The following is a 21,703-nucleotide window of genomic DNA, read 5'->3' on the forward strand; positions in this document are numbered from 1 at the left end:
CCTTGAATTTATGAATTTCAAAGACTATTTCCAGTGGTGAATCGCTGTTAAACACTGGGTCAGTCACTAGCAGGTGAACTCCATGTCAGATGCTGTAGAGGCATGAAAGTTACCTGTGCTGAAGTGCTGGAGAATCCCATGGCCAGGTGCCTACTTGTCGGCTGACACTCGGAGCCAAAATTAAGTTGGGATATAAGCATCTTGCCTTTGGAGGCTCACTCAAAGACAGACTGGTTTCCTCTAGATGACCAAAATCAGGAAATCCAACTTCATCCATTTTCTATGTTAGGCAGTATGCTTTAACATTATAAACAAAAAACAAAAAAACAAAAAAACCAAAAAAAACAAACAAAAAAAAAACAAAACAAAAAAAGAGCAAGAGATCTTTCATTGAGATATAAGTTTTGCAAAAGGAAAATATACTTTTAATTTAGTATAAATTTAGTATAAGTATAATTAGTATAATTTAGTATAAGTAATTTACTTTTAATTTAGTAGATAAGCAAACTTGGATGATATTGAGAATACAGCCCCAAAAAATACTATCCACTTGGGTTTAAATAACAGCAGCAACAGAATTAGCAGTAGCAATAGAATATTGCTTTTCTTTGGAGAGAAATATAAAACAAGCATGCTGTCAACATGTCTTGGGTAGTGCATTATAGGTGTTCTTGTGAGTATTCTTTTACATTTCCAGGTGTGTTGGGAAAATGTACATCTCTCTAAGAATGAACAGTTAGCAAGAAACTTCGCAGCTCTGTGAGTTTCTTATTGTGGTATGGATATTGAATCTTCTAATAACGATGCTTGTTTCTTTAGCTCACTAGAAGCTGATGGCTATAAAAAGAGGAAGCTTTGCTTACAGTGCACCACCTTCAAATGTTTTTTGTTTTCCCACATAAGCATTAATTAAAGGCTGGTGTGACCCTTCTGTTCAGGAGATCTGGTGTGTGACTGTGGTGGGATGGAAGAGCAAATGTGCCTTTCCTTTAATACTGTAACAACTACAGGGAGCTCAGGACTTAGAAGGGATGTCTGACAGCTGGCAATAGCTGAAGTGTGGATGCATTTGGAGTATCCTAACTGTATTCCTACAGGGAAGAGGATAATATTTCTAAACTAACTTCCTGTAGTCCAAATGTTGCTTTAGGCAAAGAACAGGGCAGTTAGGTCAGCCCTATGGCTGCTGTGTGCAGTACTGGGAAAGTCCCAGGAGGCTGTGAAAAAGAGAAGGAACACTATAGAAACTCTGTAAAGAAAATAACTGCGTACTTGGCTAATAGGAATACCAAGGGCTTTTACTTAAGTGAATGAAAAGCCCTAAAATGTCAATACCTGGCATTATAACGTATTTCCTAAGAAGCCATCCAGACTTGCCATTACAGCCTCACAAAAAAACTTTTTTATAGATATTCCTATCAGCTGACAAATCCCTGGAGGACAACCTGTTCCAGCCTGTTCCAGCTGCACAGTGGTTGAACATTCATTTGTTGCAACTTTATAATGGTGCAAGAATTGATTCTTTGGATGCTCCTTACAAAATGAGTCCACAGGCCAGGAACATGCCTTGTTCAATTCCCAAATTTGTTATTGAGTGAGCTATGCTGCATCCAGGCCACCACAAAATGATGACTAAATAATTGATTTTTCATTGTGAAGGGTATGTACCATTCTATAGATCTCTGTAGTGGGACCTGTGTTGTCACATATTTACAACTGATTTAAGAAAAACAGAGGAGTGCATATCCTGGTGGCAATTTAATATCTAGTAGAACATTACCAGCACAGTAAAAACATAAACTGACCAAGGCTTGGCAAAGAATCTCTGAGCAACTTGGTGATAAAATGGTCAAAGAGACAAGATGCTGACAAAAAGCAAACGTTGCACATGAGGGGGAAGGGAGGAGAAAACAATACCCCAAACCAGAAACACAGTATGGCACCCTGAATAATTTATTATCACTTAACAAAGTGGGAGAGTAATTATGGACAGTAAACATTAACTCAATGCTTAGGTGAGGAATGGAAAAAACATTATTTGTACACAGCATCCCTGACTGGTGAATACTTTTCTGTGTTTGATGTCAAAGGTGGTATTACAGAATAACATAGAGAAAAATAATAATCACAATAACATTTTGAAAAGGTTACTGAAAAATTAATTTGATAAGATTCCTTTGATTAGACAGGAAAGCTTGAGGAAGGTTTTATGAGGAGTCTATAAAAACCCTCCTTAACATGGAAAAGGTGATTTGGGAATGAATGGTCAGCATTTCTCATAATACTACATCAATTAGGGAGCAATCTGGGAAATTACAAAACAGCAGGTATGTAGAAATGCATATCACTTTACATGCATCCTATTTTATCAAAACAGACTCCTGTACTATATTTGGATGTTTAAATTATGTGTGGGTTCAGAAGGTGACTGGATAAAATTCAGACAAGAAATGTCCATCAGAGATTATTAAACACGATGATGCAGAGCTAAACAGCAGCCCCTGAACTCCAGATTGCTGGAAATAGTAAAACTGCCATGGGGAAAGCTTCATTTCATTGCTGCAGCCTTGTGCCTGTTTTTGCAGACATCTGCAGGAGCCAGTTTGTAGGGCTAGCTGCTTGCACAGAGCACTGCTGGGCTGCACTGGAGTGAAGGAATGGCCCAGAACTGGAACACAGCAATTCTTGTCCTGCTCTCATCTCAGCAAAGCAGATCACAGAACATTTTGCTTTTCAACCCCAACAACCATACTGGCAAATTTTCTTACTGTAGCAAAATTCTTTGCCAGTGAACCCAGGGTTTTCTAGTACAAGTTCCAGCAATCCCTATGAGGCAATGAGGGCAAGTTAAGCCATCAGAAATATATATTTACACGTGGAAATTGTTAGTAATACTGCTCTTCTTTTCCCCAGAGACAACTCCATTTCCACAGCCTTGAGAAACACATGCACACACACACAGAGACACAGAGAAACAATCAATAGATACATTTAGAAAGCTCCTTATACCATGTCGTGCTCCACAGATTTTGATAATATCAATCATAATTGAGTTAGATAAAATCCATCTGACTTTCAGGATGCTGGGGTCAGCTGGGGACGCAATGCCTCACTTCACATCAATTACCACATGTAGTAAGGTGGTGGTAAGCAATCCCATTTGATAGTTTGCAGCTATAAATAATTATATGGCAATAGCAGTAAAGTTGGCTCTTGGGCACAATACAGAATCATGAATTTTCATTTACTTATATCTCAGAAGCTGTTAGGCCTCCTGGTTTGAAATGTGAACCCCTGATTAGGTGTATCAGTTTTTCTATTAATACAGTATGTGCAGCTGGTAGGTGCTTTTGAATGAACACTTTATACTTTTTCTTATTTTGTGAGAATATTTTCATTACAAATATGACCACATAATACACAAGGATTGATTAGAAATTGCTGTGACAAAGCAAACTTGGTTTCAGTTGCCTTTATTATATTTCATCTTTCATTCAATTTAGGGTCTGTCCCATCCAAGTCTCTGCAGGATTTCAGTAAGGTTTTTTTTTTTTTTATATGCTGTATAATAAATTTTCAGCAATTTGAAAACATACAGAGTAAAGCAGGTTTATTAATCAGAAGAGTAGTACAGAAAGGTTCCAAAAAGGATCAGATATTTTTTGTACTTCTTGCTTTGCCTGGAGACTGGTTCCTTTTAAAATGCTGGTTTTTATTACACATTCTGTATTTTTAAGAACATTGGTGAACAGAGGCAGAATGGAGATAAAGTAAAATTAGGAATAAGGTAGGAGCATGGGATGGAGTTTAGCTGCTTTAAGTGTGAAGATCAGAAAGAACCAGGCTGAGGAATACCTAAGGAAAGCTGGACAGGTACAATAAGAACAGGATGATGGAGCAGAGAACTGGAAGAAGTACAAAGGCCAAGTCTTCCTAAACACATCAAGGTATCTCTATGGTCCATAAAAATGCAATAGAATTCATTTGACATTTTAAAAGCAATGTGGAAGTGGGGGCTGGGGAAGTGTGAAGATGTACAAAGCCCACCTGACAAGAAGAAACCCACCACAAGTAGAAGCTTCTGTCATGCACCACCTTTCACCATGGATCAAAGAATGAACAGAGGAACATTTCATGCTCTGTCCTAGAGATTTCTGTGGTGGAAAAGGGGCTGATTTCACTGAGGAGCTTGTTTTGAGAAGTGAGTCTGCCATAAGGAGGGGTTACAGAGCACTCCCACAGAACACTGCTTCCAGTTTGCAGAGTGCTGGGGCTGGAGGTGTTGAACAGGACACGAGGCAGGCAAAAACAGCCCTGGGGCAGTGCCTGGAACCAAATGATGTGAAGTGGGGTAACAATGGCTGTGCAATACCAGGCAGCATTTAACAGTCAAGAACAGAAAAAGATGTTGACATAAGGTCTAGGTTTTAGGAAAGTCTTGCTCTTTCTTTCACTCTGACCTGAAGACCAGCTGTGAAAACCATTAGCATTTTGATCAGTAAGGAAAATCAAAAAATGTTTAGCAACCTGAGAAAGAATTAGATAATCTAAGAAAAAGTCTTCTAAACAGGAGGAAGATTAAATGCATTAAGGATGTCATAGATATTTGAACAAGAGTTCAAATTATTTAAAGGAAAGGCAGATTACATGTGCCAAAGGAATGCATAGTTGTCACTAATTCTAGATGGATGACTAAAAAAGTTTGAATATAAAAGGGAAGGCTTGCTGTAGGATCAGGTAAGAACTGTATCCTTAATTATGATTTGATAGGACAGACCTAATTTTAATAATGCAACCTATGTAAAAATTGGGCATCCATTGCTTTGGGAGGCCCAGGTCACAGCCCTGAGCATCTTGCTGATCAGAGAACTGGTATTCAGCAGCATGAATTGAACTGCAATCAACAAGGAGCCTGATTTGTGCTCTAAATTGGTGTTTAGCAGCATGATCTGAACTGCAGTCAAGGAGAACTTATAGCCTTTTCTAGGGGGAGCAAATGGATAATTTCCAATCTCACTACACAAAATATTTGTAGCATCTTAGATTGGAAAAGATTCCAAATTATTTTAACATGAGATCTGTAGGAGAACTTTTGGAATATGTTTTAAAGCAAAAACCTGCAAAAATGTAAAGGTTCTAGGAAAAGACTTACTCTAAGTATGCCTTTTATCATTTTTCACATTATAAAAGAAAAATCTCTGAAAAGCCATTGTAATATAACAAATAGGTATTTTGTTGCTGTGTTTTTTTACTCTGTTCCTTCATTCATTTCTCTGCTCTATAGCACACTGCAGTACCTGCATGAATTGTTTGTTTTTTCTTAAGCAAACCAGAATGCTTCCCAGAAAAATTTCAACACATCTTGATAAGAAAGGTATATTGCCTTGTGTCATAAGCCAGTTTCCTGAGGTCACTGCTCAGAGCATAGCATCAAATAATGGTTCCTAGCCATATTCAAGAATTTGGTGGCCTTACAGTGACCCTGATGCCTTGTGCATCATCCCACTGGCACAGCTGCCCCTGTAAGTATGTCATCAATTTGATATTATACCCCAAATACAATATTGCACAATATCCTCACAATTGGATATTCTAACAGCCACCTCCCATGCTGGTTTTGTACATTTTGTGTTTGTCTTGTGTTTTATTTCTTCTCCTATCTCAATCACAGCCAACGGTCACTGTGAAGATCTGGCTCCCCGGCCTGTTGCCATTGCTCTGCATATTCATGAGCAAAATCTTTCCATATCCACATGGCAAACCTTTCAAACTGTCATAAAGAAGAAATAATCACCTTTTCTTTAAAATCTAACAAAGCCCACCAGAGCTGTGTTCTTTGTATAATAGTTAACATTGTCACTAGTAATCAATTTATTTTACTGGTAAAGACAGTATTCTCATGACAAGTCAAAGACCTTTGGAAACAGTACATCTGTGCCTGCTATTTAAGCACACACAGACACAAAGAAGCAGAATATATTAGAAACAAAAAATATGTCAGCTTGTATAATGGTCCCATTGTTTGCTCTACCAGAGAGGGATTGTGCCATAACATATGATGCTGAATGTGCTTTTCTTGTCCTCCAGCCTTCATAATAAAGTATTTGATGCAAATACTCTAATCACATGGAGAAGATGCGGATGTTCGTTGTCCTTCCTTTCACTGCTATCCCCACTGCCTCAAGAAATATATTTTTATGAATATTAAAAAACCCAAAGAGCAAATTGATGGAATTCTACTTTAGTGTGTTACTTCTAATAGCAGGTGCTTGATTCACACTTGGCTCAATATGAGCCCCTCTGCCCGACACTGGAGCTACATCACTGCAAAGTTCAGCAAGTGGCACCTCTCTTGTGCCTTCTCATTAGGCTGCTTAATTATTTTGAATAGGATAAACCAGAAAAGGTAAAAAAAAAGGCACAGAGACCAGCATATACCCTATAAAATTGCTCCATATATAGCACTGAAACTGTATGCAGCCCTTTGCAGCACTTCCTAATGGGTAGTGCCCAAAATTTACAGAAAATAGTGGCTTTCCAGAGTGTAGGAAAGGGTAGAATAGGTTAGTTCATTCATTTATAACACTTGCTCCTATATAGGAGAAGTCTTAAGTCTAAGGTGCAACTTCAAATACACAAAGTGATCTTAACTAGGAAGGAGCATATTGACCTTTAATTATGCTGCATGGACCATAGAATTACACTGTGCTAAAACAGTTCATCCAGTTCAATATTTCTGTTCCTACTCACTCATTTATCAATGCTTGATGAAGAATAGGGAACATCTGCCCACAAGAGAAAGACAAAGGGCAGGAATAACTTTGGAGAGGATGATGGCCTGTAATAAGGACTGGCAGCAGAGAGGAGTCACAGGTCCACCCAGCCACACTCCACAAAGTGCCTTTCTCTTTTGACAGACAATGAACTCCTTGGCAAGCTTGCCCCTTCCCTGGCTGTGCACACAGCTCTGCACAACTGGAAGCTGCCAATTTTTCTGTAATGGGAGAAAAGGTCCCCCATGAAACAAACAGGACAGGGATTTTTATCCGAGCATACTTTGTTGTAGTGCAGCTACATCACATTTCTACCAGAAGCAGCCTCAATCCTATCATAGCTAGTGCTGCACGTCTCGTGGCGTGGTGCAGGAGCTGCCTGGAAAACAGGGGAGTTTCCAGAGTTCTGCTTTGTGAGACTTGTAAACATGTTCTTCCCAAGTTGTTTGGTAGGAATATCATAATGCTTCTCTGCTTGTCTGGATTTGGAATGAAAGGACAGAGCAGGTAAATAGTCTTCTGCTTTCCCTTCCTGGGCACCCACTCATTAATTGGGCTGTTATGTGCATGTCTACATGAGAATATTGCAGACACTGAAGCAGCACATGGGACTTTAGAAAATCAATAGCTTCCATGTTATATTATCAAATTTAACACTTTCTTTCTTTATGGAAACCAAGGCAACATCATGTGTCTGAGAGTCAGCCACCGCAGAAAGCAATAATGCATCAAAATCAACTTTAAAGCAGCACTAGTTAAGTGGAATAAACTAAATATTGCCTGCTGCAGCATGCAGCCAGTATGAAACAAGGAGAAATAAAATCAGAGATGCAATTAAAAAGCTCTGTTAAAGTTACCTGATATTATGCACTAGGTCCACGTGGCCATTAAGGTCTGGCACAAGCAGAAGGGGCCTGCAGTGGTTTGTATAAGGGGATGGAGCTCCTTGGGACCCATTAACAACCTCAGCAGCCCTTCCCCCAGACACTGGGCAATGTAACAGAATTCCTACATCTCAAAAGCCCACTCTATAAACAGAGAGGAAATCTGAATATTCAAACCTTCAGCCCTCCTGCTGAGCACAGCTGAGCATGCTGCAGCTCAACTTCAAAGCAAGAGAGTCATGAGAAAGGAAGCACAGCCTGGTGGCACGGGGACTGGGAGCTGGTGCCTGGCTGGGCTGGATGGCTCTGAGTGTGTGCTGTTAAACTGTGCTGTAATGTACACAGCACATCTTCAGCTTTGCAAAAACAGGCTCAACATTTGGCTTTTCTCAGGGTCAAAAGCACCTAGTTATTACTTGACTGTTAATTTGCATTTCAAAAGGCCAGGCCAGCTCTCAATATACCACTGCTATATTATAACTTACTGTGGGTTGGATAATAATTTAGACTTTGCAGTGAGAGCAGAGGTTATTTTGTGCTGAGGCCAGGTGTTTCAAACCATGGAGCATTTGAATCCTGTGGCTGAGACCATGCACACCAATCCCCATGACCAGGTCTGTGCAGCAAGGACAAGGCTCTAAGCTGCTGCTGGCCAAGGATGGGAATTCTGATTCCTGGGGCACAACAGTCAGGCTATACTGCAACAGCCAAGACTTGTGATTTAAAAAAATGTTCATGGATTTGGAGATTCAGTTTCTCAATTTTGAATTTGCATCTTCTGCATGCCTAGCATATAATCAAACCACTGGCAGTTCAAAGGATCACTATCAGTGGTAAGTCCTCAAGACTTAACACTGTTCTGACCTCCCTACTCCTGTCCCAGTATTCACTAAAACAAAAGCATGTTTCCTCCAAACCATTTCCTGAAACAGAATGTTTGAAATTTAGACTGGAAGAAAGTAATGTCCCTTTTGAGGGAAGAGTACAAGAAGATGCCATTGTCTTCCTAGGGCTTCTGCTGGTGTCATGGGACTATATCCAGTGTTTTCATCCAGCATTCCATGCAAGTGTCATTAGTGACACCTAAACACATTCAAGCTCTCCTCTAATGAACAAGCATGAAGGAGCCTGGGGTGCTTCCTTGTAAAAGTGTCCAAAGGTGTGCTTGTAAGAGCATTGTTTCTGTAGGAGTGACCAGACAGCTCCCAGTTAAGCAGGACACTGTGAAGAAAACTATTTGTCTCTTCTTTATGACTTAGGACTTTTAAATTGCCTAATTGCAGTTGTTGAGGTTTGTGCTAGGACAGTTCACAGCTTGCAGTGTTTGAAATGAGACATGTACCTACAATGCAGGCAGATAGAAGTGCTGCTGACATCACTTGCAGAACTACTAGAAGTTGCTGCATCTGAAGGTAAGATCGATTTACCTTTTTTCATCTTTTAGAAACACAGCCTGAACTGTAATCTGTTTGGTTTTGGTAGTGGATTTACTTGTTACTTCTTTTATCCTTAATGGAAACATTCACCTTTGGATCACTCATAATTTCTGTTTGCTCTCTGAGCTCTCAGACTGATCCCTCTTATGCCCTTTGAGCCAGCACTTTCTAATTATCTCTATTGCAAGGTCCATTCTAAAAGATAAAATTATAAGAGCATTTGTGCAATCTATGCCCAAGTCTCTCAATATGCCCTTGTCAGGCTCTAATAGCATCGCTGCCTCTCACTGAGGGCAGGGGCTCTCTGAAGTTCAGATGGTAGCAGTGGAAATGTGGGCTGGTAACACATTGATAGGTTCCATTTTTCACTGTCAGTGAAAACATTTTTATTAAGCAGATGCGTTAAAAGTGAGAGGTTTTCAAGAACATGCAGGGAGGTGAGTTGCAGTTGGGAAAGCCATCTTTACACTGACAGCAGGTGCAGAAATCCATCCTCACGGGGATCTTTAAAAAATATAGATCTGAGACTAACCTTACTGGCCACTGTATTTCATATGCAGGTCATCAAAACCTTAGCACGTATCTGGCAGTAAAAATATCTGGTTGCTATTAAATGAAAAGTGAGGTGATGATGAGAGTTTTCTACAGTTCAGCATGTTGCTTATTGTTGGGATCACTGGTTTGGGGCTGGAGGAGGAGGAGCAGGGCAGGAACATTCATTTCAGGCCCTGATTATAAAAACTTTCAAAACTTAGTCTTATTTAACAAGACAACTTGTTGTATGAATTACACACGTGCACACTATGTGTGAACTCTGGCACTAGATATTTACTCAGTAAACTGCCTAGCTGGCAAACAGCTTTGACTCAGTATAGCATAGTTGCACCTCGAAACTGCACTGGAAAGTCCTACAATCAAAAAAGCTTCCTTAGCAGGTATTATTTTAATGAAGAAACAATAAAAACATCAAGATCTGGCACAAAGGAGTAAATTGCAAATAAAGATGCTGGGTTGTGCCAAGGAAGAGATACAGCAGCTTTTCCCTCCAATTACTGCCCACCTTATTTGTTTATCCCACCAAGATGAACACAACAACCTGACTGTCCAGAAGCACTGCTCCTTTCCCAGCTTCAACACTCAGCAGCTCTAATGGAACTTTGAAAGCAGTGAATCAAACAGAACCTTCACCTGTTCCTGCTCTCCTCAGGATGCTGAATGGTGAATCTCTCATTGTGTCCACAGCATTGACTAAGACAGTAAGAAGGAAAAAGAGTGTCTAGAAAGAAGTTGGTGAAATTACTACTACATAATTTATAGGGAAGCCAAAGCAGCTTTTGGTTTTGAGCTGATTAATTACTTACATCATGGTTTGGAGATGATTAATATAATTATATTATGCTCAGCCAACTGCTTTTTGTGCAATGACAGATCAAATATTTATTTTAATTACAAGCCAAAAAGCAAAATTTTTCTGAAGGTGTTGTTAGTATATTTGTAAAACATGTTTGATAATAGCTCAGCTGACTAAAATTTGTAGTTAATTAAATTAAGAATTTATTACAGATTTTACTAATTCAAAACATTCTTGGTAATCCCAAAGCATATTGAATTGGCATGGAGAAAAGACATCCTTATCAAGCCCTCAAATGAGCCCCAGCACATCAGGGGTGGGACGTGTGCAGATGGGAAATCTGTCCTGCTGAGGACCAGCCTGATGTATGTAAATGTCAAGGCTACCAGTGCAACGCATCACTAGCCAGATATTTCAGTCTGTCATGCCACAAACACTTTTTCAGAGTGAAGGTGTGAAGTTCAACTCTGTTCACTTATTCCTAACAGCAATATGAGGCTATATTGGTTTTGTTTTTCCCAACCTGTTTGACATAAAACAGTGTTGATCTTTTAATCTGATATCCCAGTATTTAGGTCTTTCACAGAGGAAAAGAGATAGGGTAAAATGACTTTTTTGCTGCACGTAAATTACTTTATTCTACTTTTCCATGAGATGAAGACATTGGAAAAAGCTATGAATTGCAGGTAAGCCATATCTGTGACACATCACATAATATTTTTTCTTCAAATGCCTATTTTAAAATAATATCAAAACTACAGTGATAAATATTTCCTTGTGAAAAGAGAGAAAAATTGAATTATGAGAAATAAATTTAATTATGTTTTCCTTTTGTTCTGATGGAAAAAAGTAAAAATCAAAATTCCTCAGAAGCTCTAAAAATTACTGTTCCATTTTATGAGAAAACAATCAAATTTTCTTTTATAGACTTATCCAAAACTTTCTTTTAGTCATGGGAGATTGCAGGATAAATCCAGGCACATTTACACCCTGACGCCAGGATGAAAACTCATGAACACCAATGCAAATGCAGAATATATCCAATAGGTTTCTGCAGGGTTATATTTCTAAGGTACCCAAAAATACATTGCAAAATAGTCAAAACCACTGTGAAATGTCTTTTCCTGTGGTGTTGAAGGGTGCCTCTATATCCTCATCTAGCAGCTTCCAGAGAGAAAGTATTGCTGGTTATTACCTGACTTGTGACTTGGAGTCAATTCCAAATGCAACTCTCATTTTAGTGCAGCTGCAACTAATATTCATTATTAGGTGCAAGTTAGCTATAGATTTAATGACCAGTTCCTTCCATATCATAGACTGTGGGATTTTATGAGAAATACAAAAGGCATTAAAATAAAGGATAATTCCTTTTAGCATTATTTCCCATATTAAAAGGAAAAAAAGGGCCCTGACAATCAAAGTAAGCCTGTTATATTTCCTTTGTTCTAACAAATGAAACCATTCTTATACAAAAAGATGAATTAATAACGCCTGTGTACCAGCATCAGAGATTGTCTATGGAAAAAAAAAAATAACCCCTTTCCATTTGGAGTGTGTTGATAACATTTATTTTTCTCGTTCCATCTGGAAACCCTGTGGGTATCATGAGAATTGTAGCCAAGCTGATTGGGGTCATGTGTGAGGGCACTGGGATCAGAGCCAATGTCACGTCCAGCCCCCTGCAGCTTCAACAGCTCCCAGAGAGAGTGTAAGTACAAATCTGTGGCATATTGGGAAATGAGGCTGGTCACAGCTGAGGTCAGTGGCCAGAGTGTTTCACACAGCCTTGGGAGCAGTGATGGGCTCTTAACGTGCAGCAGATATATTGAATGGAGTTCCAAAGGGGAATGGTGGTGGGTCCTGCAGCAGTGATGCTCTAAACCTGTTGCTTTATGAAAATTGGGTGCAATCATAGAAATACATGAACCTTACAAATTGCATGGAGAGCTTTCTGTGTTCATCTGGCAGAGAAGTTAGAACAGCAGATCTCATGCCTCTGGTTTATTTACTTGTGTAGCAATATTGCTGAGAAGAAAATGAGAAAACAAATAAATCAGTATTTTAAAAATAGCAAGACAGTTTTCAAGTTGCTCAAAGAAAGGCAAAAGCGAGAAACATCTATAGCATTGGGCTGTGGGTTTCTACACATGGCTCTTGCATCATCTTTCTGAGACTGAAAATTATGTGCAAAATGCACTGTCTATGCTGTAACTCATAAAATAAAATATGAGTTGGTTTTTCACCCCCAGCCCCAGTCTCTGCTTTAGCTATGCTCTGCTACCATATTAAAAAGGCTGGTACAGGACCAGTGGTACTGCACCAGAGGAGACAGCTGTATTTGGGATCTAGACTGCAACACAAGGGAGCAGAGAACTTGTGACAAACATCCTTTCTTTCCAGAACCACCATTAAAAATCTCTGAGGAGAAAACAGTGCTGAGTAGCAGATCCCCTCTAAAACTGCCTCAAGAGCCCAACTGCTCTGCCACACTTGAGTGCTCAGAGCACACCTGAGTGCCTGAACTACAGGCCACCAAGCCCCTCAGGGACATGAGGAGGACGTATCTGAAAGCCCCTCTCTCTCACAAACTCAACATTATGAACAGAGTGCAATGACAGCTGCAAGACTGGCTGGTGCTCCTGACTCTGTTTATGCTGTATCCAGTTATTGGAGCATTTGGAGTGGCAAAATCTGTTTCCCACCTTGGCCTGAGGGTGTTCAGTGTCCCTTGGAGGATGACTGGCTACCAGACAGCAGGAGCCATGTGGGCTCCTTTTCTTTCCCTTTCCCTTCCCACTGAGAGGCAGTGTATCAAGTCCCTAGGCAGCAGGACCAGACCATGCAAATCCAGAGCTGCCTGTCTCCCAACAGGACTTGTGGCACAAAGACTGGATCATTCTCCTTGATCATTATGAACTGTGTGACAGGACAAAAGAAACTGAAGCCCTGCATTTATTTCTGCCCTCTGAGGACAGCTAACAACACGTGCTCCTTGGGGAATTTGAGCCTATGGATGCCTGGTCCATGAACCCTACCAGGTGTAAGTATGAGATGCATTAAACACACAGCTTTGCCAAGCTGGCAGTTGTAGGCACATGAAACTGCCCAGTGTCCCACTAGCAGCTATTATGCACAGCTTTAAAAATATCCAACTTCTCAATAGCATTAGCTACTGTGAAGCAAAGATGCTTTAACTGAGATGGAAATGAATGGGTGTGTAATCCTGCAGAAGGAGGCATTTATCTAATGAAAATAATTTGATAGCTTCAATTGACAATGAATTCTCTGGCATAACAAGTCTGGGTGGCTGGTAGCATCTCCAGAGAGGGTTCTTCCAAATTAATCTTGTCACCATGCAAAGAACCACAATTCAACTATTCATCTTTCCAGAGATTAATGTTTTCATCAGCTGCATGTTTTCATGGGATGCACTTAGGTCATCTGCTCTGCCTCAAACCCAACCCTGAAATTCGTCAGTGCTTTTAAGGTGCTCTTTCAAAAAAAAAATCTGTCATATGATTGTCACTTTACAGTTTTGTACATGTGTCTGTAAACACGTGTGCATTCTTATAAATATGTCTATATGCATACATACATACGTGTGTGTGAGAGAAGAGAACAGAAATTAACATCTGTGCTTTAGTTCAGTACCTGTGCTTTTGCCTCCCTGAATATACAAGTTTTTTCCTTCAAGAACAGGTCACTCTTGGATCTTTCTCCATCAGCAGCAATCCTGCACTGTTATACCTCAGTGCTTCAATAGATGAACATGTCTCCTAGTAAGAAGTCCTGTCCTGTTATTCAAAGCCAGAGTATTGTTCATCACATGCTCTCAGCTTGTAAACAACAATGAAATCAGTAGACAGCCTTCAGAAAAATATTCTTTCATTCTAACCTCTTAAACTATGCCTGAACTTTAAATTGTGCTTGGACTGCAAAACCATATATACATTGCATAACTTGAAAAATTCCTTACAATGTTTTAAGATTTCTTTATAATAAATCAGGTTCTAATTCAAGTTCTTATTTCCCACTGGATTTGCACGTAAGGTTAAGACAGCTGGCACATAGAAAATGCAGTTTAGAGTTCATTGCCTGATTCCTAGCATGTAAAAGGAGATTCTAATAGGAGCATCATGGACTTGAAAGTGAGCATGGATACTATAGGTATTCCTGCTCAGATAGGTACTGGAGCACTACTGTTTCACTGTGTTCATTTGGTGAACCTATTTCATAAAAATAGCAAAATCCAAGAAATGACAAGGTCCAAAACATTTTTCACATGCATGAGCCAACTATTCATCTTCAGCCTATTAGGGAATATGGTCATCACAAACATGATAAGCTTCAAAAACTTAGAAATCCTATAAATTAGAGCAGAAATTCTTCTGCCAAATTTTACTGGTTTAGAACCAAGAAAGACCCTTTGAACAAAAAAAATGTTCGGATGATTTGTTAAAAGTTGCCCCTTCTCCTTCAGCTTAGGGGGATAAAATAACAGTGATAATACAATTTGCCAGGTATTTTTCATCTGACAACAAGCTTTTGAATATAACTTTTGTTTCCCTATTTATGAAATTCCTCTCACAGTTATGACATCTCTCTGCAGATTATGGGAAATGCCTGACTTGCTCTTCCTGGGAAGAACAGCAGCTTCAATGATACCAGTGATGAAAAAAATGTCATTTTTACAGCTTGTGGTATAACCATAAAAGGAGAGATGTAGGCCTCTGAGGGGAGTAGGACCAAGCTTGCAGTGGATGAAACTCCCAGTAACAATGCTTTGGGTTCCTGCTTCTAGAAGCTCTCAGAGCCAATATGATGACTCCAGTAAGGGACTGCTGCCCTCAGCACCCTGAGGGACATGGGACACCATGCAGCTGTCAGAGACCTGCTGCTGGGAGCAAATTCTGCCCCACTCTGGGAGCCCAGCTATGGCAGAGCCGTGCACTGGGCTCCTGCACAGACCAACACACTCAGGAGAGCCAAACCTTTGGGTGCCAGCTAGAGTGGAGTCAGTAGCTCTGTTATTTTAAATTATCTTTTCCCACACAAGAAGCCTGCAAAATTTGCTTTCATTCAGGAGTTACAGATATTCTCTGCTATCCCCGAGTTCTTTCTACCTTTAAACTGTCCTTTTCTATTCCAAGCTCCCCCCCTCCTCTCCTGCTTCTTCTCCCCCAGTTAATATGTTGCATCTTATTTCATGCTGTGACACCATTAGTGGAACCTAATCTCCTCTCTAAAGTAGACTATTAGTGTTTGGTTGGGGCCACTTATGAGGTCATACGCTCACACAGCACTTATCTGAAGTAAATGCCTTGTAGCTAATCAGGAAAAGGTAACATGCCATCACCCTGCCCACAGCTTCCCAGCACCCAAATTCCACTCATTTACAGTGAGAGAAACCCCAAGCAGCCCAAGGTTTGATTTTTCCTTTTACATGACAGAAGCCACAGCCCTTAAGTGACTAGGATGGAATGAGAAAGGAATAAACAATTAGACAGGGCTGCTGGAACAAATCCTCCTGTTTCATTTTTCTTCTTCACTTGTCTCAGCAGGAGTAGTTTTACCTCCTATTGACACCCATTGTGCTCTTGGCTGCTCGCTATGATGCAGCTGTTTTCTTAATGCCTATCAACCCTCTCCCTTTTTACGATACAAAGGTGACTTGTTAATACAAATGTTGTTGAAACCCTAATAACAATGAGTCCCAGTTGTGATCAATGCTATTGCACCTTGGCAAGGGAATGTATCAATGCGTATGGATTCATTTAAAAGTCATCTGCTCAAGGCTGCCGATTTTTTATTTTAAAAATCTCCACAAAAGAAATACAACTGTTCTATCAGACTGACATTTCTAACTCTACTGGCTGCAGTAACACAGTATTACAGTTCTACTATTTCTTGTGATGCCCACTCAGTCTCATATCTGCCATTTTCTATCTGCCCCAGAGAGTACATTTAACCAGAGCCTGAGTCTTCCAATGAAATCCTCAAATTCCAGTTACGCTCAGTCCTGTTAAAAAGGTACTTTGATGCACCTGTTCTTCTCCAAAGGTACTTCCAAGGAAGTCACTTGATTCTCAATGCCATTTTTTGTTTCATTATCAAAACCTCAGCACAAACCAAATGTTACCAACTAAACACTAGCTGAATAATCTCTAGACTCATTAAGCAGCATGTTAATGTTATTTCAGAAAGTGTATTACCCTTTAAAGCTGTGTGTATCAATGGTCACACCTCAAAATGCCATTGTGTTCAAAAGTAAATGTACCATTGATAAAGATGACAGACTATCCTTTCCTTTATGGCACCCTTGTATGGCTGTTAGTCTGGTCTCTACAGTAGATGTATGCCACTGCAAAGTGATATTGGATTAAAAGATCAGGAATGATGAAATTGAATATAGATACCCATGTATGTAACTGACAGGGTGCATAATCCATAGAGAAGTGTTGTTTTCAGATGAGAAACAAGCTTGAGTGAACCTCATTCCTCAAATATTCTCAGTTCTGGATCAGGGTATTCTAAGTAATTTCCTACTTAATCCACTCAGCCAGAGACATGATCATTGGACTATGTAAGGATCAGTTTGCCCTAGAGAATAAAAGCTTTTGGTGTTCAAAACATGAAAGCTGAATCATTCAGAAAGTGAGCTACACTGCTATTGTAATTCTGAGTAGAGGAACCATGTAACACAGCTGCTTTATGCTTCGAAAACTGTTTCCAGTGTTCCAGTGTCATATATTCCTCCAGATCATTACACTCTCACATGAAACTAATCAACATTACAAATTGAAATTAATCTAGCAAACACACTGTTTCTCATTAAAAAATTATTAGGTTCCATTACACTGTTTTAAAAATCCACACAGGGATTAGCTAGAATTTTGACAAGTGTCAACCCCAAAAGCAGGAATAGCTGCTGATGCCTGATTTATAATTCTTCAGATTTTGTACCTCTGTATTGGGAACAATAGAGTCTTTTTTGGACCTTTGGTTTGTGCTAGGATTCTGAGTCACTGAATATTTTATGGTATTCAATGAACTACAGTATGAGTCATTCATGAGCTTTCAAGTATTTTTGGAATAGTGTTATTCTGCTTAAAATTGCAGAAAAATCGACTAGCAGAAGTGATAGAAAATGTACCACTGTAGATTTAATAAGATCATGTGGTGGAATCAGAGCATATACACATCAGCATAAAAATTAATTTAAGCAAAAATTAGGTCTACAAAGGAAACGAGGGATTCAACAATGAATTGTTAGAGAGTTATTGTATTCTGAACAGGACCCATTTTACTGGAGCTGTTCACAGTTGCCAAAAAGTTCTTGCCTCAGATGCTGTCCGTGCTTACAATACTTATTTCCATACTCTGCTGCAGTTTACCATTTCTACAGTATTCTGCAGACATACAAGGTTTTCATGAGCACTAAATGATTAAAGAGCTTGATCACAGGGATATCAGACACTATTCAAAGGACATGACCAAAGCCAGTTTCCATTCGTGAGGTCAGTGAAGAAATAAATCCAATTGAAAACTCAGTCCTACTACAGTCTAGGACACAGACTATTCACACCACTCCTAGTGTGAAAGAGTATTCCTACATTTACATAGGGATTTTACTGTTTTTTTCTGGTGTGGGGGTTTTTTGTGTGTGTGTGTGGTTTTTTGGTTTGTTTATTTTAAATAGATCCTAAACACACTGTATACCATAAGGAGTGACTCCAGTGTAAGGACCTGGATCACCAACATCACTGGGAGACAGGAAAAATAAATCAAGCTTTACACAAAGCACATGAAGAGCAGTGGCAGAGCCCTGAGCTCACAACCTTGTTGTGAGCTCTACTTTTCACACAGGTTCAAACTAAATGACATTTAGTCATGGTTCTCCTGTGCAGAGATCAGATTTGGCTTTCTAGCAAGGCTGAATTAAAGCCATTTAGAGAAATAATGGGAAGGATTGTGTCAAAATCTGGAAGTTTCTCCTCACTGAGAGCCAAAGTTCTTGTGTCACAAGACTGCCTGAAAGAGAAAGTTTTCTTGGATGCATGACTGTGTTGACACTCTTATTCTTGCTTGAGAGTGGCTTTTCATGGTTTTTTTGAAACTCCTTACTAAGCAGTATAAACTAAGTCAAAGAAGAATGGGCTCATGGGGCTTCTTTGGATGGAACTAATGAATTTACACTTTAGTGAATTCTGAACAAGCCTTCCCAGAATACACGAGATGTCAGCCAGTGAGAAATTCACCATTTCTCAAACATTTGTTGTCAATGGGACCTCAAATGGATGGACATCCCATACTGCCTCCTGCAAAGGGACCAAGAGGTAACTATGGAGCTGGTTCCAAGTGTCCTTCACTGTCCCCAAGCCTCTGAGCAATTATGGGGTGAGGGATCTGCATTTTCTAGAGTGATGCTATGAAAAAGTCACATCCAGCCTGTCCCAAATAACTTTAACAGCCTTTCCTAGTGCATAACTCCCAATCTGCTGCTGATGAGTGCCATGCAAGGGAAGGATCTCTCTTCCCACAGAGTTCATCATCTGCTGCATGCAGACCAAAGAGTGGAGAGCCCAGAGCTCAGGCCATTCAGCTGCTTGTTCATGACTCTCCTAAAACAGGAGGGTATTAGGTATTAATAATAGAGTATTAGGTATTTTAATAGATATTATTAGTACTAGCGGGGCCCTCCAGAAAAATATTTGATCAGAATGCTATGGTTGATCAAAGCCAAAGAAATGTTTCATATAAAATATTTAGAATAGGTCCTCTGTTGACTTGAAAAGGAGCAGGCTATGGGTAAGTTCTCAGCTGGCCATGGAAATAAAGCACTGAACCATTCAAAGTAGAATGTATGCCCATCGTCCTTGGTCTCATATGGTGGGAATAGCAGGGAGTGCAAACGAGGTGTATTTGTAAGTAAAAGGTAACGTGGCAATCATTATTCAAACTGGTTTTTTAAATGAAAAACCATTTAAGAGCTCCAATCATCTTCATACAGAAAAGTTAGCTTTGGGAAAATAGTTTCTGCAAACAGCTTCAGCATTTAACTGATGAAAAAAACAGAGGGAAAGGGTTTGTCTGTCACTATAGAATCTGCAAGAGTAAATTGTTGCTTGGACTTCAAACTGCTTCCTGTCAAGCATGAATGACAGGTGCCACTTGCAATAGTTCTCTATTCTCCTTTCTGAGAAATTTGAAGTGTGCTCCTCCAAAGAAAGAGTTGGCTGCCCACTCACATTCACAGTCACAATAAGTAGAACTTCTACAAACTTCCTTACCACAGTTCTTGTTTGGAGGTTAATTCTCTCAGGTTCTAGAAAAATGGCTGCTTAAAAATGAAGAGGCTAAAGATAAAGGATAGCTGGGAGCTACTGTTTATCATGCTGCCCCATGAGACGACAGCATGAGTTAAATAGTTTTTCATAAAAAAGGCAAAGGAAAAAAGAAAGAAGTGTGTATCACTGAAAGACAGAAGAAAAATCTTGTATTAACATTTTGGAAGAAAGGCTGCCTATATTTTTGCTGACATTTTTTCTGTGAGCAGAACTAACAAAACAGCATTTGTCTCAGTCAGCCTAGTATATCATGTAATTGTATCATTCAAGCTTGTTTCAGGTATGGGTTGCTTTTCCATTAATTATATTCCATGCACATGTATACATATCAGAGCTGTTGGGATGTCTATTTCTATTAGTTTAACAAGCCCTGGTATTAATGAGATTGCTCTATAATTGAACCTTTTCATGGGTCCCTTGGTGATGAAATTATGCTAATCTGAATCTGCAACCACAAGGCATCCATCATACTTGATCAAATAGTAAACATCAACAGTGATATGCTGGGAGTGTAAATGTGCCGTTAATTATTACATAAACGAACAAGCCCCATTATTTCATCTTTATATTCATGCAACTTAATAAAATGGGTGAAGACAGCATGTATCAGTCCTCCACTATGTGGCAGCATGGTCCAGTTAACAGGAGCATGAGCTTGTAAATATTATATCTTGAGGCTTGATACACTCTGTGTATAAAAGAGGAAAGAAGGGGGATATATTTCATCTCTCTGGGTTACTTTTGTGGGAAACAATGATTGTGATCAACTACATACTTTTAAAAGGGGAAAAGCATCTGATTTTCCTACTACTATAATAGTTTGGTTTTAAAATCTGTGTGGATCGTGGATCATTAAGGGTTTTAAGTGAGAGATATATCTCAGAATGTCTGAAGGGGAATGATCTATATCAACTCCAGAAAATGTTTGTAAACTTAAGTAGATAAGGTCTTCTGTACCTACACTTGTAAAAATAAATGGGTTTGCAGGATGCTTGTGTTCCTGCAGGCATCATTCCTCAGTGATTGCTACATCACACTAAGGAAAAGAAGTAAGAATTTCAGGCAGCTGTTAATCAATAATGTGAGAAGGACCAGAATTGCTACAGAGCAAGCATAAAAAATATCATTTTTTTGTCAATGTTTCTTATTAGGTGCACTGTACCTTATAACTGTCTGAGCAAGTAATACATTTCAATGCAAGTTGCTTTTATTTTTGTTTTAACATGTACTGAGGTAAACAGAAATTAAAAGAATATTTTGTTGGTTTTGGTAGCATTTTAGTTTGAGAAATCACAATCCCCAATATTTATCCAGTGACCAAAATATTGTTCCACAGTTTCTGATAAAGGAAAATTACCTTATCAGAGATCTTATGAGTCTGATGAGCAAGATATGTGCTTCACAGATGTGAAATACAGAAATACAGAGGTGCCAGATGTCACTGACTCATTTCTAAAAAAAACAAGATTAGTTCTTCTTTCTGAACACATTTCACTAATTTCTGTATAGGAGTATGTTGTGCTGATGATATTAAATCTACTTTTTAACCCAGTTTGACTCATGCTTTGCCTCTGCTTTTTTAATATTTAACAGGACTACTTTAAACAAATTTGTGGAAAAACTTTCTGAAAGCCATCAAGTATCTGCACTCATTTAATATAAAAATATAGGGATAGATCTTATGACTTTTCATAGGAAAAATAGAGAATTCATTAGAGGATCATTTAAAAATGTACTCAGTAACTTTCAGACATAGTTCCAAATAAGTTCCCTGGATTGATGCAATCCTGGGGCAATGTAACATATAGAACTGCAAGCTGCTCACTCCAAGCTGATTCTGCTGCTTCTAAAATCAAGATAAAGGGCCTGTTCCTGTATTTATGTTACCTCTATAGGCAAGTGAACTACAAAA

The sequence above is a fragment of the Vidua macroura genome, chromosome 11 (genome assembly GCF_024509145.1).
Source record: "Vidua macroura isolate BioBank_ID:100142 chromosome 11, ASM2450914v1, whole genome shotgun sequence".
Taxonomy (NCBI): Eukaryota; Metazoa; Chordata; class Aves; order Passeriformes; family Viduidae; genus Vidua; species Vidua macroura.